Source organism: Jaculus jaculus, chromosome X (genome assembly GCF_020740685.1).
Source record: "Jaculus jaculus isolate mJacJac1 chromosome X, mJacJac1.mat.Y.cur, whole genome shotgun sequence".
Taxonomy (NCBI): Eukaryota; Metazoa; Chordata; class Mammalia; order Rodentia; family Dipodidae; genus Jaculus; species Jaculus jaculus.
The window spans coordinates 112,517,035-112,537,583 of record NC_059125.1 but is presented as its reverse complement, the minus strand read 5'-3'; positions in this window follow the sequence as shown (position 1 = coordinate 112,537,583).

Genomic DNA, 20,549 nt, shown 5'->3' with positions numbered 1-20,549 from the left:
TGTGTGCCACTATGCCTAGCCATATCTGGCTATTTAATTATAGTTTTGTTTCCAGAAAGCTAATGATGTTGAACATTATTCATATATTTATTATTCATTTGTATTTCCTTTTTTGAGAAGTTCAGGTGACCCTATCTCTTTGGTGCTCCAGATTAAACCTGGGGCTTTACATGTACTATGCATGTGATGTACCTCTGAGATACATCCACAGCTCAGATTTACCCATTTAAAAGTTGGCTTAGTTGATTTTTTGGTTTCCTATATATTCTGGATATTAATCTTTTTTTTTCAGATGAGTATTTATTTTTCCCCATTCTTTAGGTTGGCTCTTCACTCCATTATTTCCGTAAATAAGCAGAAACCCCTTAATTTGATATACTCTCATTTGTTTATTTCTGCTCTTGGATTCTTATTTTATAAAAATACATTGTGTCTTAAATGTCAAAATAAGTGCTGATGTCAATATTTATGCTTTTTTTCTACTACTCGGTTTCAGGTCTTATGTTTGGATATTTAATCCATTTTGAATTGATGTTTGCACATAGAGAGTGAGGTTTCAGTCATAGTTGTATGGATAGCCAGTTTTCCTAGTGCTATTTGTTGAAGAAGCTCTCTTTTTTTCCAATGGGCATTTTGTTGCCTTTGTTGAGACTCAGTTGGGTATAGAGGTGTGGGTTTATTTCTAAGCTCATACTTCTGCTCCAGTTGTGTGTCTATTTTTATGCCAGTGCCATGCTTTAACTGCTGCTCTTGACTTGAGTGTCTCAAAGGCTATTTTTATCCTTACTCACTTTTTGAAGGCTTTTATTTTGTCCAGAATGGGGCATGGATTTTCTTCTCTTCTCTCTCATTTTTGAAGGATCAGTTATCATTGCTTCTTTAAAGTTGAATTCTTTCATTATGAACTTATTTTTACTTATAGAAAGTTTGGTTGATGTTAAGACCGGTCTCCTGTTAGAGGGAGTGATGAGTGGTGGCATATCCAGCTTGTATCATGTGAATGTACCAGAGTGACTGTTGGAACAGGTGATCTTTAGTGCTAAGTGACTAGGAGAGGCATGAGTGGTGTGAGAGCCAGAGAGCCTGGCCGTTATCAGTGAGCAGATGGGAGCTGACTAAGAGGTGGTGAATTTCAGGCTCTAAGCAAGCGTGTGTAGCAACGTGGTTAAGGCAGTGGGCCAGGGTCAGAACTAGAGTTGCTGGAGTCAGTAGGTAACATATTAAAAGAGAATGAACCCTGTTCCCACAGAGTACTCCTGTCTGTCAAAATCAGTCTCAAAAGCAACTTTCTCTTGTTATGTTTCTCTTTGTCTTCCTTCTTTTCCTTCCAAAGGAAGATAAGCTCCACTCTGTCTGACATTGTGTAGCTCCTCATTCATAATGCTTTTAAGGCACATACTTTTTTTTTTTTTTTTTGCAACAGGTGTGGTGGTGCACGCCTTTACTCCCAGCACTTGTGAGGCAGAGGTAGGAGGATTGCTGTGAGTTTGAGACCACCCTGAGACTACAGTGTGAATTTCAGGTCAGCCTAGGCTAGAGTGAGACCCTACCACAAAACAACAATAAAAAGGGGGGTGGGCGTGTGCCACCACACCTGGCTGAGTTATTTATTTATTGATTTATTTATTTTTGTATGTGTGGCGCTCTCCTCTTTCCTGGAATATATGTCCTTTTCCAGGAATTAGTTCACTTTTCTCACCTAGAGGCCCAGCTCCATTTACTGGATTGTTATTTACTGTGGAATGATGAATGCCATGGTGTGGATATTGGCTAAACCGAATATGTCCTGCCTACACAATGGGGGTGGGTTTCTGACATCCATGGGCCTGTTGGCCTATGAGAGTTGGATATACTGAAGCCATAATTTATTATAATCAAATTATTCCAGAACTTAGGTTCCAAAAGAATCTCAAAACCTTTCATGGAAAAAATGGAAGTCTCTCCCTTGGAGTTGGCAAGGATCTCTAGAAGCTTTGTAAACTATGGCCATTAGGCTTGAGAAAGGAATGTTGCTTTTCACAGTGTTGGGGATCTCACCTAGGGCCTCACACATGCTGGTTAAAGGCTCTATCACCAGACAGCAGCCCCAGTCCCTAATATTTTTGAGACAGGTTCTTGCTAAGTTACTCATTTTAGCCTAGAACATACTCTGTAGCTCAGTCTGGCCTTGAATTCATAATCTCAATATCTGGTACTATAGGCTGGCACCACCAGGCGAAATGTGACACTTGCTTACTAAATGGCATGCCAAGTAAAGAACAATATACTGCTCTTCTCCCATCGCCATGTTGACCTCAGCTCAGCAGAAATGAATACTTGGACTAGGTTTTACCAAAAGTTCTCTTGATAGCCTCTCCTGCAGTCTGACTTGTTTTATGGTAGTTGTGATTGTCATTCTCCAATTGTACCACAAACTTTGGTTCTCTCCCCATGGCCACTCCGGTCAACAATTCTTTCCCGTTCAGATGAAAGGCACAAGATTCCTTTTTTATTTCTAATACAACTTCACTAGAAAGGCAACTAATGGAGGGGTAAGCAGCTATATTCTTGCAAAAGTGATTCCTTAGGAGGCAAGCAAATGTCATCCCTGACAATTGTTTCCCGAGTCACTGTCTTGGAAGCAAAAAGGTTTTGTATTTGTCATGATATTTCTTTTTTCTGTTTGTTTTTTTCACTGTAGGGTCCCGCTCTAGCCAAGACTGACCTGGAATTCACTATGTACTCTCAGGGTGGCCTCAAACTCATGGCAGTCCTCCTATATCTGCCTCCCAAGTGCTGGGATTAAAGGCATGTGCCACCATGACCAGCTGTATTTATTTTGATATTTCTAAAGATCTAAAGCCCATTTCCCCACACAGAGTCAGACACCTGCACCCAAAGAAGCAGACTGTTGGTAGTGGGTACTGCTTGCCTCTCTTCTTCCACCAGCATTTTAAGCTGCTGGCCCTCAGGTATGCTGCTTGTCTCTTTCCTCTGCTTAAAATCACATTTGTAGGAAACGTTCTTAGTTTAGGTTATTGTCTTATTTGCCTTAAGGTTCATTTGTCATATTTTCCATAATGCCAAATAAATGACTTTCAATACTTACTCTTCATTCCTCTTCATATTCAGGCATCAAAAAATTATGGAAAGGATATCATCCCATTTTAAATGCATATCATCTTATTGGTCAATTGCTGAATATAAATATAGAAAAATGAAAAAAATGGAGAGAGATTATGAGTTAGGTATCAATTTTAGGGGCACCTTTATGTGTCAGTCATTTACTCCATCTGAGTGCTCAGTTAAGTATAAGATTTAGGTGTCATTTTTCTTGAGTCCTTGTTTACAGCCCTGTACACCTCAAAACCACCAAGTAGGGCTGGAGAGATGGCTTACTAAGATGCTTGCCTGTGAAGCCTAGGGACTCATATTTGACTCTCCAGATCCCATGTAAGCCAGATGCACAAAATGACCAAAGCATGCAAGGTTTCACATGAGCACAAGGGGGCACATACGTCTGGAGTTCAAATACAGTGGCTGGAGGCCCTGGCACGCTAATTCTCTCTCTCTCACACACACACATAGACACACTCTTGCTCGCTCACATAAAAAAGGGCCAGTCTGTTGGGCTTGCCTCAAAAACAAAACAACAACAACAACAAAAAGCAAAAGACACAGAAACACATCTTCTCAGGGCTAAAGAGCTTCTCCATGTTCCTCTGTAGAGCTTTCCCTCCATGCCCAGGAATTTCATTGATGGGGCAAGCTAGAACATTGGTCCAAGAAAAGCAAATGCTTTCATGTCATTATAGTTGTGTCACTAAGAAATGGATCCATAATGAACTATGAAGATGGAGCAATGGAGCCAGAAACCAAGCATTGTGAACAGGCTTTAAAGACTGGAAGCCCTAAAAAACTAGGTAGAGTATTCATCAGGGGAAAAAAAAAATCTTGCGAACACCTTGATTTTGGATAAATTTTGACGTCCAGAATTGCAAATAAATAAATTTATGTTAACTAGGCCCATAATTCTAGCCCTCTGTAGGCTGAATTAGGAAGATTGTGATGAATTTGAGGGTAGCCTGGGATACATAAGGATTTCTAGGCTTGCCTGGGCTACAGATAAGACCTTGCCTTAAAAAATTCGAATGGAATAGAATAGACAAAAATAAAATAGAATATAAAAGAATGGGCTTTAAGCATGTTGTGGTTTGTTGTAGTATGACACAGAAACTGAATATAGAACCAATACTTTTTTTTTCCTTGGTTTTTCAAGGTAGTATCTCACTCTAGTCTAGGCTGACCTGGAATTCACTATGTAGTCTCAGGGTGGCCTCAAACTCCTGGCGATCCTCCTATCTCTGCCTCCTGAGTGCTGGGATTAAAGGCGTGTGCCACCACACCCAGCTTAGAACCAATACTTTTAAAAAAATTTTATTTATCTGAAAGCAGAAGGGACAAAGAGAGAGAAAGAGGGAGAGAGCGAGTGAGCGAGCATGCCAAGGCCTCCTGCCACTGCAAAAGAACTTCAGATGCATGAACCACTTTTTGTGCATCTGATTTTATGTGGGTACTGGGAAATCAAACCTGTGTCATCAAGATTTGCAAACAAGCACCTTTGACCACTAAGCAATCTCTCTAGCCCTTCAAAATACTGCTGTTTATGCCTAGCCTTTTCTGTCTTGAATACACATATAAAGAAACTTCATAGAATTATGGGACAATCTAAAACAGTAAAGTATGACTACTGGGTGGGATAATCCCGATTAATAGATATGTTTAATTCAGCCCTATAAAGTAAGAATAATTTAATTTTGCTTCTTATCTTGAAATAAATCAAAAGATATTTGATATTCTTTTATTTATTTTTAAATATCCTTTTGTTTTTCTTTGTTTATTTGACAGAGAAAGTGGGAGATAGAGAGAATGGTCATGCCAGGGCCTCTAGCCACTTCAAAGGAACTCCAGACGTGTGCACCCCCTTGTGCATCTGGCTAACGTGGGTCCTAGGGAATCAAACCTAGGTTCTTTGGTTTTGCAGGCAAACACCTTAACCACTAAGCCATCCCTCCAGCCCTTTGATATTCTTTTAAAAGGAGAAATTCCATTTTACCCCAAACTGATTCTTTGAGAATATAGCTCCTGTTATAGTAGTACCTGATATGTATCCACTAGGTGTCAGGAGACACAATGTTAAGGCTACTGTTTCAACCTACTCATAAATGAAATTGCAAAGTAAATCATTGTGGATGCAATAATTGACATGTTAAATGGAGACAGGATGCAATAAATATTCAAAATGATTTGCTTTTGGAATATGTATGTCAATATATACACTTAGTTTGTACTGTCACGTAGCCAAATGAAATCTTGCCAGTTCTTTTAAATACAATTTATAATGGCCCACAGAAGGTATTCTGAGTATTTCCCAGTGGCCTGTGGCTTCATTTATACATTTTTGCACTTTCCAACAATCCCTTGCCTAGCAAATATCTCAGCAGCCTACCACAAGGGAATGAACTTTATTGGCTTAAAGTAAGTTAGATCATTTTATGGCTCTCCTTAATACCTGTTTCTAGCCAGCTTCTTATGGTTCATGTCAGAGAAGCCATTGTGTGTTGAGTAATATTGAATTCACTTAGGTAGAAGGTTTCAGTAGTTCCCCTCAGATCCTGCCTGCCCTTTGTTTTTCAAATTGAGGAGCATAGTTCTTATTGACTACAGTTTTCTTTTGATTTTTCCAGGGCAGAATGGGTGGGTCTGCATTGGAAGCAGAGATCAAAAATAACAAAGGTTAAAGTCAGTGGTGCTGCCAGATGACTCACCAGCATGGCCTAGGGGGTCAAAAGAGCAGAAAAGCAAGGAGAAATAAAGACAACCAAAAAGGAAATCTCTCCTTGCTGAACTGTGGTGTGTGTATATAGTGGTGGGTATGCTTCTGTGAGTGTGTGTGTGTCCCAGGTTAATTCCCAGGAGAAGAAAATAGTTACCGATTGTTCCGCAGAATGCTAGACCCAAACTTTCTAGATTGCCCATTGGTTGCAGATGAAGAGCCTGGATCAAAAACTTGGACCAGAAAATTTAATAAGATTATGTTTATGCCCACTTTAGTAAAAAGCTAAACTTTGAGATTAAGTCTTGCTATATATTTCCCAGACTGGCCTAAATATGTTATCTTTCTGCCTCTGCCTTCCAAATGCTTTCTTATATTATTTATATAAAATTCTAGGCTTATGTTATTTATATAAAATTAAAGGCTTGTTTATCTCATACTTTGCTATTACAAACATTGCTGTAATGACTGAGTTCATAAAAATATTTTCGAACAGGTGGGAGTATATCAGTAGGTTAAATCCACAAAAGAAAATTTCTGGGTCGAGGGGTAGGTGAATTTTTAATTCTGATAGAAATTTCCATACTATCATCAAGATAAAATAATTTTACCAAAAATGTGAAGTGTCCATTTTCCTATAATCTGACAACAGAAAATGCTACCCAAATACTTTTATTCTACATCTGATATATTTGATATATATTATAGATAACATTCAGATTTAGGTTGCCTTTTTCTCATTAGTAAAATTGAGCATTCATTTTTCATATATTAAAAGAAAAGTATATGTTCATTTTTGTGAATTTTAAAAACTTATCCACTGCTCAATTGAATTGGATTGTTGGCCAAATCTTATTGACATGTAGGAGTGCTTTATATAATATATGAACTGGTCTCTTGTCTATCTATGGTAAGTGCTGCAGTTTTGTTTTTGAGACAGGGTATCACTCTATCATACAGGCTGGTCTCTTACTCACTGTGTACTAAAGCCTGGCTTTGAACTAATTATTCTCCCTCAGCTTCCTAAGTGCTAGGGTTATAGGCTTGAGCCTTTGTGACTGGCTTTGATTTCCTGATATTAAATTTTGTGATGCACTTTAAAAAAAAAACTTTTTGTTTATTTTTATTTGTTTATTTGAAAGTGACAGAGAGATAGGAGGGAGGGAGGGAGGGAGAGAGAGAGAGAGAGAGAGAGAGAGAGAGAGAGAGAGAGAGAGAGAGAGAGAGAGAGAGAGAGAGATAGAGATAGAGAGAGAAAGAGAGAGGGAGAGAATGGGCACGCCAGAGCTTCCAGCCACTGCAAACAAACTCCAGACATGTGGGCCCCCTTGTGCATCTGGCTAATGTGGGTCCTGGGGAATGGAGCCTCAAATGTCCTTAGGCTTCACAGGCAAAAGCTTAACCGCTAAGCCATCTCTCCAGCCCTGTGATCCACTTTTTAGAGCATATAGTCAAATTTTTTCTGTCTGGCATTATTTCAGTTTACCTATATTTTTGTCTTTTTTATAATTTCATGTTTGAAATTGTCTCATGTTAGAGTCTATTTGGTATGAGGCATACCATAGTGGTTTAATTTTCTAAATATATGATTAAATCATCATTTTTGACTGATTATGTTAGTATAGCTAATTATCTTGGCGTGGTGGCGCACGCCTTTAATTCCAGCACTTGGGAGGCGGAGGTAGGAGGATCACCATGAGTTGAAGGCCACCCTGACAGTACAGAGTGAATTCCAGGTCAGCCTGAGCTAGAATGAGACCCTACATTGAAAACCAACAACAACAAGAAGTTAGAGACTGAAAAAGAAAATTATGTCTCATTTAATTGCCTAGGGATAAACACTGTTAACTTTTTGGCATTTCCTTTATTATATATATACAAACCCTGCTTTCTGTCTTATTAAATTAGGGTCAAATTATATGTAAAGTTCAGAACCTTGCTCTTTCTTTCAACTTACTATAGTAAGAAAAGTTCCCCTGTCTGGGACTCGGAATGTGGCTCACTGGAGAAAGTGCTTGCCTAGAATGTAGGAAACCCTGTGGTCCATATAAACCCAGCACCACATAATACGGTCAAGGTGGTGGCAGGATCATACATTCAAGGTCATCCTTAGATGCACAATGATCTCAAAGTCAGCCTGGGCTACATGAAACCTCGCTTAAAAAAAAAAAAAATCCCATATCAAATGTGCTTACTCTTAAACTGTGAGTACTTTTGTTGTCTGAGTCTGTCCCATTTGTATGTATTCTGATGAGGGACTAATGAAAAACTTCATAAAAAAGTGTCATTTGATATGAGACTGGATGGAATTTGACCAGTAGAGACAGTTGGGAAGGACAAGACATTTGTTACAGAAGGGATCAACTCTATGAAAATTGAGAATCTATTCCAGGTCTAGACAATCGATTGGGACTAGTCCAGTTTATATTGTGCATGGGTTGTAGGAGTGGAGTTGGGAAAAGCTAGGTTTAAAATTTAGCTTTGCAAATACAAAGCTTAGATAAGGCTTGGAAAAACAGAGTAAGGACCTGCTAGTTCTGTAGGCATTAGTGTGATTAAAGGTTAACTCTTTAACTATGGAGAATGTTAAACATACACAGAAGTCAACAGAACAATATGACAACCCCTCATGCAGCTATTTCCTTGCTGAAGCAATTTTCATACTATGGCCCCTCTCATTTGATCAAATCTCCTATATATTTTGAATCAAGCACAAGGCCTTCTATTGTTTTCTACCTGAATATTTAAAATATACAATTTCTTCATAAAAATATAGTCACATCCCCATGATCACACTCAAAATAACTGACAATATTTTGTTGGTAGTATATAAGGGTTTGAAAGAAGCATGATATTATCAATTTGTGCTTAACTCCAAAAAGAATGTTTGCTCCTGAAGTATAAAAGATTATTATTCTTCTTTAAAAATATGTTTTATTTATTTATTTATGAGAGAGAGAGAGAGGGAGAGAGGGAGGGAGAGAGAGAGAGAGAACGGGTGCCTTAGGACCTCCAGCCATTGCAAATGAACTTCAGACATGTGTGTCCTCTTGTGCATCTGGCTTATGTGGGTCCTGGGGAATCAAACCAGGGTCCTTTGGCTTTGCAGGTAAATGCCTTAACTGCTAAGCCATCTCTACAGCACAAAAGGTTATTATTCTTTGGTTGTGCATAGTATTGTTGTGTGTGTGATGTATGCATGTGTATGTGGTGCTGTGGTGCCCCATTCTCTCGTCTCTGGGTGCTTGTGGGTCCTCTGAGAAGAACATCAGCTATCCTCCTCTTTCATTCATCTGCGTTTTTTGTTCTTGCACCAGAGTCTCTTGCTGACTCCAGAGCTTGCTGTTCATGTGCCCCAGTGATTCTCCAGTCTCCATTGTCACATGAAGGTTTTCTGATATGCATGACCATGCCTAGATGTTTATGTGGAATGTAGAGATTCAAACTCTAGCAGTTTCAAGATCCTTCAGACCCTCATGCTTGTGTAGGAAGAGCACTTAACTTCTGATCCATCTCTCTAGTCCAAAATGTTCTCTCGCCATATATATTTATTCATTTTTCAAGGCAGGGTCTCACTGTACCCCAGGCTGAACTGGAACTCACTCTATAGCCCCAGGCTGGCTTCAAACTCATAGCACTGCTCCTACCTCAGTCTCCTGAGTGTTGGGATCAAAGGCATATGCCACCATGTCTGGCTTCCAAACTGTTTATTAATTAGCCGAACTTGAACTAAACCTGAAATGCAGATAACATAAATGAACCACTTTATGAATAGTGAATATTGGTAGTTACATATCAGTAGTATTTGTGGATGACAAAATATCATTTAGATATTTTTAGGCATGCAATTTTATCAGAAGTGGAGCTTGGAAATGATGTTTCTTAGAAGGTAAAATGGTGTAGACAATTTTCATTAAAATAAAACTGACAAAATATATTTTTCAACCTTTTAAAATCTTTTATAAAAATGACCAGGGTTGGGACTGGGGAGATGGCTCAGTGGGTAAGGGCACTTGACATGGAAACATAAGAGCTTAAGGAGGCCTGATTCACTCTGGGTTCAATTCCCTAGCACCTACATAAAGATCTGAGTGTGGACAAGTATGCTGTAATCCCAGCCCTGTGGAGAGCAGGAGACCAGAAAACCACTGGGGCTGGCCAAAATTGGCTGTTCTAGGTCTATGGAGAGTCCCTTATAAGGAAATATGATGAAGAACAATTAATGAACATCTAATGTTCCCCCCTGGCCTCTGCATGTAGTCACATAGGGTGCACACATACATGCATATACCACACATAGTACACATACACATGCAAAAAACTAAATAACAGGGGTTTGTTCCCTTCAATTTTGGTACCTTTAGGTAGAACTTCCCCCAAAAAAGATTTTTTCTTGAAGACTAAGGTTAAATAGAGATAATGAAAGGAAAGAAAATAAATAGCTTAGTATTGCAATAGATTGCATTCTTCTAAAAAAAAAACTACATTATATTAGAATAGATTATTATCTGGGGGTTGTTTCAGAATGCCTTGCTATCATTGTGAAAATGCAATTATGCTGTGTTGTTGGCTGTTGATGAAGAGAAAGCCATTGAAATCCACAGCCTCCTTATTCCCCTGGGTGCCTTCATCCCTGTGACATTAACCACCTGGAGCCCTGTTTGTTCAGTTGCCCATCTGATAGAATATACACTCTTCTCATTTCCCATGCTGTGGAAAATTATTTTATTCAGCAAGTGACTGAGCCTTTCTTTGGAATGGAAATCACTGATATATTTGGTATAGTGTATTTAGTACAAAGCAAAGATGAGTCTTAGATTCCCTTTTCTAGCATAATTTGTCCCAAACATGCTGAAAAAAAAATAAGATAGTAGAAGTTCGGAATGTTTTTGGCATAGCAGAAGTTGTTTTTACATGGTTTCTTTATTTTCTGAAGACTTGTTTTTCTATAGTAAGATGTGTGAGAAAAATGTATCTAGTAGAACAGCTGTTCCTACTGCTAAATTGTAGTGGTAATTCAGCCCTTCTGTGAGGTCACAAAGCCATTTAAATCTAGCAGGACAATTGCACATTGTGGTGAGAGGCTGACATTTCTGCTGAATTTCCATTTGAGATGAATAGAAGCTGGGACATGCATACTTTTTAAAAATGTACATTTTTTGAAATCAAGTTGTCTCAATGAGAAATAGAGGCTTCTGAGAGTATAGGAGGCCCAACCTGGAATATATTTAATCTTGATTCATTTTCTTGTTCTAACAGGCCTGCTTTTGCTCCTTGGGTTAATGGTTTGTCCACTGTTGTTCTGTTGCAACCTAGGTTAAGTTTATGTAAACTTACTTTGTGAAGATGATAAGGCTCACTTGCTCTATGCAGCCTGGATAGGGAACACATATTTCAAGAGATTAGAGTAGACAGATGTAAACTCTGGTATCATCCTTTATCTGTAGTTTAGATTTCCAGCAGTCTTAGCTGGACTTTCTGGAATATGGCCAGAGCTTGAAAGAAAACATAGCAGACCTTTGGGAGGTCAAAATAACTCTCACAAACACCCTGGACTTTACCCTATAGGAAAACCATCAGGAGAACCAGCCAGTTCCCAACTTTAATCAGTAACCTTATTTTGTACACAATTCTAATAGACTTCATTATCTGGCTTGCTGGCCCACAGCAAATTAGATGAGAGGCTATTATAGCAGTGAGTCCATTGAGAGCCAGGAAAAATAACAACCAAATCCTTGAATGCAAAAGTGGAATAGAATTTTAAGAAATATACATACAAAATGGAGAAAAACTCAGCAGCCTGAAATCATCGAATAAAGGGACAAACAACCCTGTGAGCAAAAATAGCCATGAGTGCATGTCTCCTTTCTTCACTCTCTGTTGGAGAATTTGCTTCTCTTTTTCATATGGATGCAGATTCTAAGGAGAGAACCAGCCCATCACATCTCAAAAGGACCCTAGCTGAAACTAAGAATAATTGGGAAAATGAGTAAGAGTGCTGCTTTCTTAGTGAACCTGGTACCAACAGGAGGGGGAAGGAGATAGACACAGAGAACACTCAACTCCTATCAAACCAGATATCCAGAGACACAGAGGCTCCTAAGACCTCATCACTGAAACAGACCTAAAAGAAACCCAACATGGCTCAGGAAAATTTGTGGAAGAGCAAGCAGAAGGAATGTCAGAGCCACATGTTGGGTCATGATACACAGAGGCATTGCCTCCTACCCACAACTGATAGCTAACCCCACAATGCACGACCCATATTCCCCAACAAGGACAGTCCCTGCGGAGGGGGGAGAACAGGGAGGAGGCTAACGATGGTACCAACTTGACTGTATACACAGTATAAAATTAATAATTTTTTTAAAGATAGAAACTGTCTTTTCTATATGTGTTCTTAACATGTACCCCATAAAGTATTGTAAAACTGACCTAGCTTTTTTGGCAGGCAGATAAGAAAGCAGGACTCAAGTAGATTTCAATTTTACCATGATGCTAAGCCTAACTCATCAAACAATATTTAGACTATATCCACTCTCCTGAACAGAAGGTGGAAAAAAAAAATCCACCTTGGAAAATTTCATCAAAAACACTCAGTAAATTATCTAGGAGTGGGATTACTGGATGATAATGTAGGTTTATGTTCAACTTTGTAAGAAACTACTGAACTGTTTTCCCAAGTAGTTGTGTCAATTTGCATTTTGTATTTAGTTTTTAAAAATTATAATGTTCTAATAATTATGTGATGGTATATCATTTTTAATTTCTATATTTGTTACAACTGATGATATTGAATAAATTTTCATGTACTTATTTCCCATCTATATATTTTTGGTGAAGTATCTATTTAATTTTTTTAATGCTGTTTTCAAAATTGGGTTGCTTCCTACAATCAGGTTCTCAGAGAATTTTTTTGTTTTAACTTTTCAGTCTTTTTAAAAAATTTAATTTATTAGTTTTCTTTTCAGCAAATACAGGCAGTTTGGTACCATTGTTTAGGCGCATCCATGATCTACCTCCTCCCAATGGACCCTCCTTGTTGATGTAAATGGGTCATGCATTGTGGAGTTAGTCCACAGTTATTGGTATGATAAATGTCTCTGCATATCATGACCCAACATGTGACTCTGACATTCTTTCCGCCCCCTCTTCCGCAAAATTTCATTGAGCCATGTTGGGTTCATTTTTGGTCTGTTTTAGTGATGAGGTGTTGGGGGCCTCTGAGGCTCTGGCTCTCTGATTTGGTAGGAGTTGATTTTTCTCTGTGTTGGCCTCCTTCCCCTTTGTGCTGGTATCCGGTTCATCAGGAAAACAGCACCCTTGCTTGTTTTGCCAATTTTCCTTAGTTTCATTCGGGCCCCTTTTGAGGTATGTTGGGGCAGCTCTCTCCTTAGGATCTGCATCTATCTGAAAAAAAGAAGCAGATTCTCCAACGGAGAGTAAGTTAGCACCCAGAAAATTGAGATAACACTTACTTTTTTGATAGAGAGTTTAATAGTTGTAGGCCCACTTGTAGCCCATGATTGATGGTAGCTTGATATTGGAGAGTGGGCTTATGTTTGCGTATGGTTCTGACTTGTTTCCCAGCTCCAGCTATGGGTCTCCTACCACTGAGGGGATCAGTTAGCCAAATCAAGAGCAGTTGGTTCCCCACCATGGCTGTGTGCGGCTATTGCACTTGTGTGGTCATCACATCAGGTTATTTGTTGCTAATTAGGTTAGACCATGAGTTGCTTGGACAGATCTTGGTCATTTCCTCCAGTCACCCATGTAGCACCTTCTGGCACTAGACATGCTGACTGTCTGGGGACTGACTCTCTCCTGGCTTCCAGCCATGTCATTCCATTTTACGTGTCAGCTGCGTATGGAGTCTTCAGCAATAGGGTCTTACCACTGACCTTTGATGGGTCATCAAGTACTCTGACAGAAGTCTGTCATTGTTTTGGGAAACCTTGTAGGTTTCTCTGATCAAAAGCTCATTGTGGATGATAGCCCCAAGCTGGTAGTGGGGGTTACAGGTCAGTGGCCACTAAAAAAATGAGGAAAAACATAACTAATATACAAGAGTTAGAGAGGAGAGAGAGAAAGGGGAGAGGGGGAGAGGGAGGGAGGGAAGATGTAGAAGATTTAGGTTAGTCTTGATCCTACCCTCGCCAGTGTCTTGTGGTTCAGGTGTTTCCTGTAAGGGTCTAGTGAAGGTTCAGCCATTTGGTCTGCCTTTTAGGAAGTAGAATTTTATGGTACCATTGCCATTTGGGTTCAGATTAGTGTTTCCCACCCCTTCAATGCCCTCCCCTCCCCCCCAAGGCTTTTTTATTAACAACTTTTCACTGACTACCTTCTCTCTAAATAGTCTCTCTTCTATTCCTTTTTTTAAATTAAGAACATGTTTGTTTGGATACTTTATGTATCTTTTCCCTCCTTTCTTTCCTCATTCCACAGGGGGCTCTCCTCCGTGGTTTTGCTGGTATTCTCCATGGGGTTGTGGGTTATGAGTTGGGAGAGTATCAGTCATTCACTTTTTTAAAATTTATTTTTATATTTTGGTTTTGCAAGGTATGGTCTTGCTCTATACCAGGTTGACCTGGAATTCACTATGTAGTATCAGGGTGGACCCAAACTCACAGTGATTCTCCTACCTCTGCCTCCCAGGTGCTGGGATTAAAGGCATGTGCCACCATGCCTGCCATGTTATATATATATACATATATATAGTGAGTACAAGCCTTTTATTCCATAACTATATACCCTGGCAAAATGAAAGTTTACATCTATACAAAGACCTGTATACAGATGTTGATAGGCCCTTAATTCATAATTACTAAAAACTAGAAAACATCCAAATATCTTACAACTGGAAAATGGTTAAAAATTCTAAGTTATTCATGATACTTGGCAATAAAAATGAACAAATACTTCATTCTCATAGCAATATGTGTGAAAGTCAATTTTTTTCTGCTGAGTGGAAGAAACCAGGTTTACAATTCTGTATAATATGTGATTCAGTTTAGGTGAAAATTCTTCAGTGGGTTGTTAGGACATGTATACCAGGGAAAGGGCTGACTACAAAGGGGCAGCATGATGGAAATTAGTGGGGCTATAAATTATTTGTTATCTTGGTTTTGTTTATGATTTGTCAACACTTATAAAACTAACACAACAATTGATGAATTATGCTGTATATAAAACAGAACTTATTTTTGCAAAAAAAAGAGAACTATTTAGTGTATTGAAAGGGTATAGCTTTAAAAATGGTAGAAAACACTTTGGTGTGGCTGAATTTTAGGGGACTTTCAGTAAGCTAAAACATCTGACACGTCATAAGAAATCCATTGGCAGTTGAGTTCTGTTTTTAGGGGACAAAGCAGCATGACATTTTACTTGCAGGAAATGGTGAATGCAAAAGTCTTAGGATGGACACATGGAGCCACAGGGAGAACCAAGTTGTGAATGAAGTACTAGAAGCATCTCTGTTTCTCCTTATTACACACACACACGCACGCACACACACACACACACACACACACAGAGAGAGAGATACAAATACTGTCTATCAACTCCTTCCTTTTCTTTAACCTCTTCACCAGTCCATAATTCCATTCTTACCATTACAGCTAAATAACTTTGTGATCCAACCACACCATTAGGAGCCCAAGCTTATCCTACCTGTGTGAATTTCCTCTCATTGGTTATTTTGTGTTGATATGCCCTACTCCTATGGACTTCCCTAATCTCTGATAGGCATAATTTTCAGGTTCAATTCAAAATCTGCCTTCTCTATGAAGCCTTATTTGATCATCACCTTCAGAAGTGAATTTTCATTCTTTGTGGAGTCATAGAGATTTGACATCTTTGAAAGCAGTGAGGAGAACAGGTGCATGTTTCCAGTGCTGGGTGAATATTGGAAGATGTTTTCAGCTTTGTTTGTGACAGTGTAATGTACTTGTTAAGGACATGGAAGGGGGGCTAGAGAGATGGCTTAGCAGTTAAGGTGCCTGCCTGCAAAGCCTAAGAACCCATGTTTGATTCTTCAGATCCCATGTAAGTCAGATGCATAAAGGTGAGGCAAGTGCAAGGTCACACATGCCTACTAGGTGGCACAAGCGTCTGGAGTTCGATTTGAGTGCCTGAGGCCCTGGCACACCAATTCTGTCTCTCTCTCTCTCTCTCTCTCTCACTCACTCTTGCTCTATCTCTCGCTCACTCTAAAATAAAAAACAAAACAAAGAAAGAACATGAAGGTGCCATGTTACTTAGATTTCAATACTAGCTCTGTTGTATGCTAGCTGTGTAATGTGGTGAATTGCTTGTCTTCTAAATCCATTTCATCATGTACAGAATGGGAATAATGATACCTGCTTGCAGTTGTGATGAGTAAACAGATTTCTTGTTTTCTGAAACAGTATTTAATGTTTATTTATTTATTTGAGAGAGATGTATGTAGAGAGGCTAACAGACAGACACACACCACACACACACACACACACACACACACACACAGAGAGAGAGAGAGAGAGAGAGAGAGAGAAAGGAGAGAGAATGGGTAAGTCAGGTCCTCCAGCCACTGCAAACAAACTGCAGACACATGTGCCACCTTGTGAATCTGGCTTACATGGATCCTGGGGAATTGAACATGGGTCCTTTTGCTTTGTAGGCAAATGCCTTACCCACTAAGCAAACTCTTCATTCCCCAGATTGCTTTCTATACAGTGTCTAGCTTGAATGGAGCCCCCTGTAAGTGAAAGCAGTCTTGATAGTTCCAAATGATTCAAATCAGGTGGGTTAAATTTATTAATTCAAAGAATATACTTGGTTTTGAAGAAGCAATAACTATTAGGGGAGCTAGAAATAGAAGATAGTATTCACATCCATCCCATGAAAATGGGTCAGAAACATTGGCTACATATGGATTCTAACCTAAGTGTTGAAATTATATCATTACAGCTTCACACTAGGACTCATGTGTGGCTGTGTTGGCAGGAGGTTGGAGGCGGGGTGGGGAAGAGAATCAGTGGCTTGATGGACTTCTCTGAGGGGAGATCTTAGAGCTGGCCTGCTCCACTAGCAACCATTTGATATTCTAGGCAGCTGCATAACACTGCACTGTGGTGCCCCATGGAGTAATTAACAGGCCCTCTCACAGCTGTCTTGTCAAACAATTGGCCATACTTGTCAATGGATGCCGCAGAGGCTGGGGTGGTAGCAGCAGCACCGAGGATATATTCACCACCTTAGGCAGTGAGCTTTCCTAGTAGCTTTATAATAACATTGCAGCTGTACCCTGAGCCCTTCTCAGAACAGGGCGCCTGCCTATTGTTTCCAGGGGGTGACCTAAATTCCTCAGTTCATAGTGCACTTCCAACAACAGCAATATCACTAGCTTGAAGTGTTCCTTGATGCTATAAGGGTTACACGTAACCACAGCATGTGGTTTTAAAAAAAAAAATTCCTCTTTAAACCATACAAAGACTTTTTCATTTATGTTATCACTCGCAAGCTATATCTTATTCAGAGAAGGAAGTATAAGAAGTGTGATGTCAAGAAAAAAGCACGAGACTGGGAATCAGGAGACCTCCTTTTTTGTTCTGATTCATTAGTCTTGCGACCTTGAGAAAGTCATTTATTTGCTGTGGAACTTTGGGTCTTATGTATGAGAGAGATGGTTATGTTAGTGAGAAACTTTCTGAATACTTGCAACAATGAAATGCTGAAACATTCAGGAATTTAAGCCTGGATGCAGTGGAGCCCTGTGTAATAAATGTTTGAATTGTTCCTACCTAGAGACTTTGCTTCTTGCTAAATAATGGGTGCTTATGCAGAACAGAATACCTGCCCTTGCAACTTCCAGCCATCACTGCCTTTCCTGAGGGTGCTGCATAATCTTGATCTGGGAGTTGTATTCAGAATGCTACAGTGGTTTTCAGTAAAAAGCTCAAAAGAGACAATATGGGGGACCAGGGATTAATTTTCAGCCCAGCTTAACTAGTCCACATAAGGCCCACTCCCACGCTGAGTTTCCTCATCTAGGTTATGTTTTTCACATGTTATCTGTGTCTGCCATCAGGCTTCTAGTTTGAGAAACTGGTGGTTTTTTCTGGGCTCACTTAGCTCATTTCCGTTGTGGAGAAATGTCTCTTCTCATACCTAGGGGCTTCCCCATGGCAAGGGGAGAGGCAGGTCTCTGAGAGTCCTACCTTATGCCTTCTGAATGTGTTTCTATCCACTTGAAGTCAAGTTGAGGAATACCGCAGGGTTAGCTCAGATGGAGTTTGAAAGACTGGAGAAGGAATCCAACAGAAGGCTGAGATTCAGTGGATTGCCCTACTGTGAGTTGTTGCCCGAGGAATGAGCCTTATTTGTGGGTCAGACACAGATGTGTTCATCAATTCCCAGCTATGCATTTAGTGACATTAACCATAGTGGAAATATTTTTACTACATAAATCAGCAATACTATGCATCAGGGATGTTTGTGGGGTTTCTTCAATCATTTTTATCTGTCTTGTTCAGATGGAATGATTTCTAGTGATTTATCTTTAAGGCCTTCAGCTCCTTTTCTCTGCCATTTCCAATTTGCTACTGATTCCTGAGAGTGAATTTTTAATTTCGATTTTACTTTCCAATTTTAAACATTTACATTTGCTTCTTCTTTACATCATCTATTTCTTTTGTGAGACCTTCTATGTTTTTCTTAATGTTCAAGAATGTCCATGATTGCTTGCACGAACATTTTTGTATTAACCATTTTATAGTTATCAGAGAATTATAACATATGTGTCATTTGGACATTGACATATATTGATTATATATTATTATGTAAATTGAGATTTGCTTACATTTTTTTGTATGCCAAGTGATTTTTTAGATTATATCCTGGACATTTTGAATGTTATAAGACTTTTGGTCTTTTTCCCCTGGAGATCTAATTGTTAAACATTTATCAGCCCACTACTGGATGGTTATAACCAGTATAACTGTGAGCAAAAACTCTTTACACAATCTCCAACACTACTTTCAGGCAGTCTAAACACTTTTTAGCTGTGTGACTCTGGACAATTAGTTACTTTACCATGCTTTGCCTCAGAACTTGAATATAGGAGTATAGGTAGTCACTGTGGTCGTACTAGACAATTCTTATGGGGAGGGCAATGCCTTACCTTTCCAACCCATGGCTCTTACATTCTTTCTGTCCCCTCTTTCACAATATTCTCTGAGCTCAACACTAAAGAATACTTCTCATTGTTAACTTGGGAATTATAGTACATTTCTTGGCTGGGGAGATGGCTCAATGGATAAACTTTGGCTCTTTCTACACAACTCTGAGTAACTGAGTTTGAACCTCCAGACCCCATGTAAAAGATAGAAGCTGTGGTGGCTTTTTGTAATCCCAGTGTGCCTACAGAAAGAATGTTGGTGCACAGAAATGGAGTTCCTGGAAGCTCACAAATAAAGTGGTGAAAAAGAGCCTATTTCAAAATGGGTGGAAAATGAAGACTGACCCCAAAATTGTCCTCTAACCTCTACACATGTGTCTTCATACACACATGTACACACACCCACACACACACATATGCACATATATGAACAGCAAACAAACAAATAAATATTTTTAAATGTCCAAGTGGCAATTAAATCTGCCTAAGATCTTGCAACAGACACAAACTTTTAAAAAATAGTACATATTTTGTTGGGTTGTTTTAAGGGTTAGATGAAATAATACCATATCTAGAACAGTGCCTGACATATAGTTCTTCTCAATAAATGGAAACTATATAAAATAACCACTAGGGAGATGGCTCAGTGGTTAAAAGTGCTTGCCGCACAAAGCATGAGTGTCTGAGACCATCTGAGTTTGATTGTCCAGCACCCACATAAACAGCTGGGCATGGCCATGCATGTCTGTAACCCCACTGCTACAAATCTCTGAGGCTTACTGATCCCCAAAATGGTGAAAATAGCAGCTGAGTCGACTGAGAGTCAGTCTGAAGGAAACAAGGAGATGAATGAAAATAGGAGGATACCTGATGTTCTCTTTTGGTTTCTGCACAAGCGTGCACAGGGCACATGCATCTGAACACACTCGTACATTCATGCATGCACCACACGCACATAACATCACACCACATATACTCTACACACACACACATACATATACACACACACCCCCAAACAAAGGCAAAATGCTATTTGTGTTTCAGCCTCATTCAGGAACAGAGAGTGTGTATTTCTCCAGGGATAGAGCTCAAAGATTGGACTGGCAGAGCTTACAACATTGGAGTTCAGAGCTGCTGCTTTGGAAACAGCCAGTGCATCCCCAGGTCAGGTACTTATTAGGTATGTAACACTGGGCAAGTCATTTTACCATCCTGTGCTAGTAGTAATATGGGTACACTGATCATGCATTCATCACTGGATTTTGGGGTGGATAAAAAAGTTAATACATGGAAATGCTCCATAAATATTGATTACCATTAATACCATGCCAATGTAACTTAATGGTTAAAATGAGATAGGTCCTTCAGGGATCGTTGTTGCATATTTTATGGCTATAGTACTTGGAGATTATTGTGCCTAGCTCCCACACAACCCATACACACAAAATCTTGGAGTGTTTAGGAGCATACTGCCAGTGTTCAGCCAGCAGGACCCGGAGCCACCGTCTTGATCTCCTGTCAAACACTTGACCATGCTTACTGGACTATAGCAAAGAGAAACTAATGAGGACAGTTAAT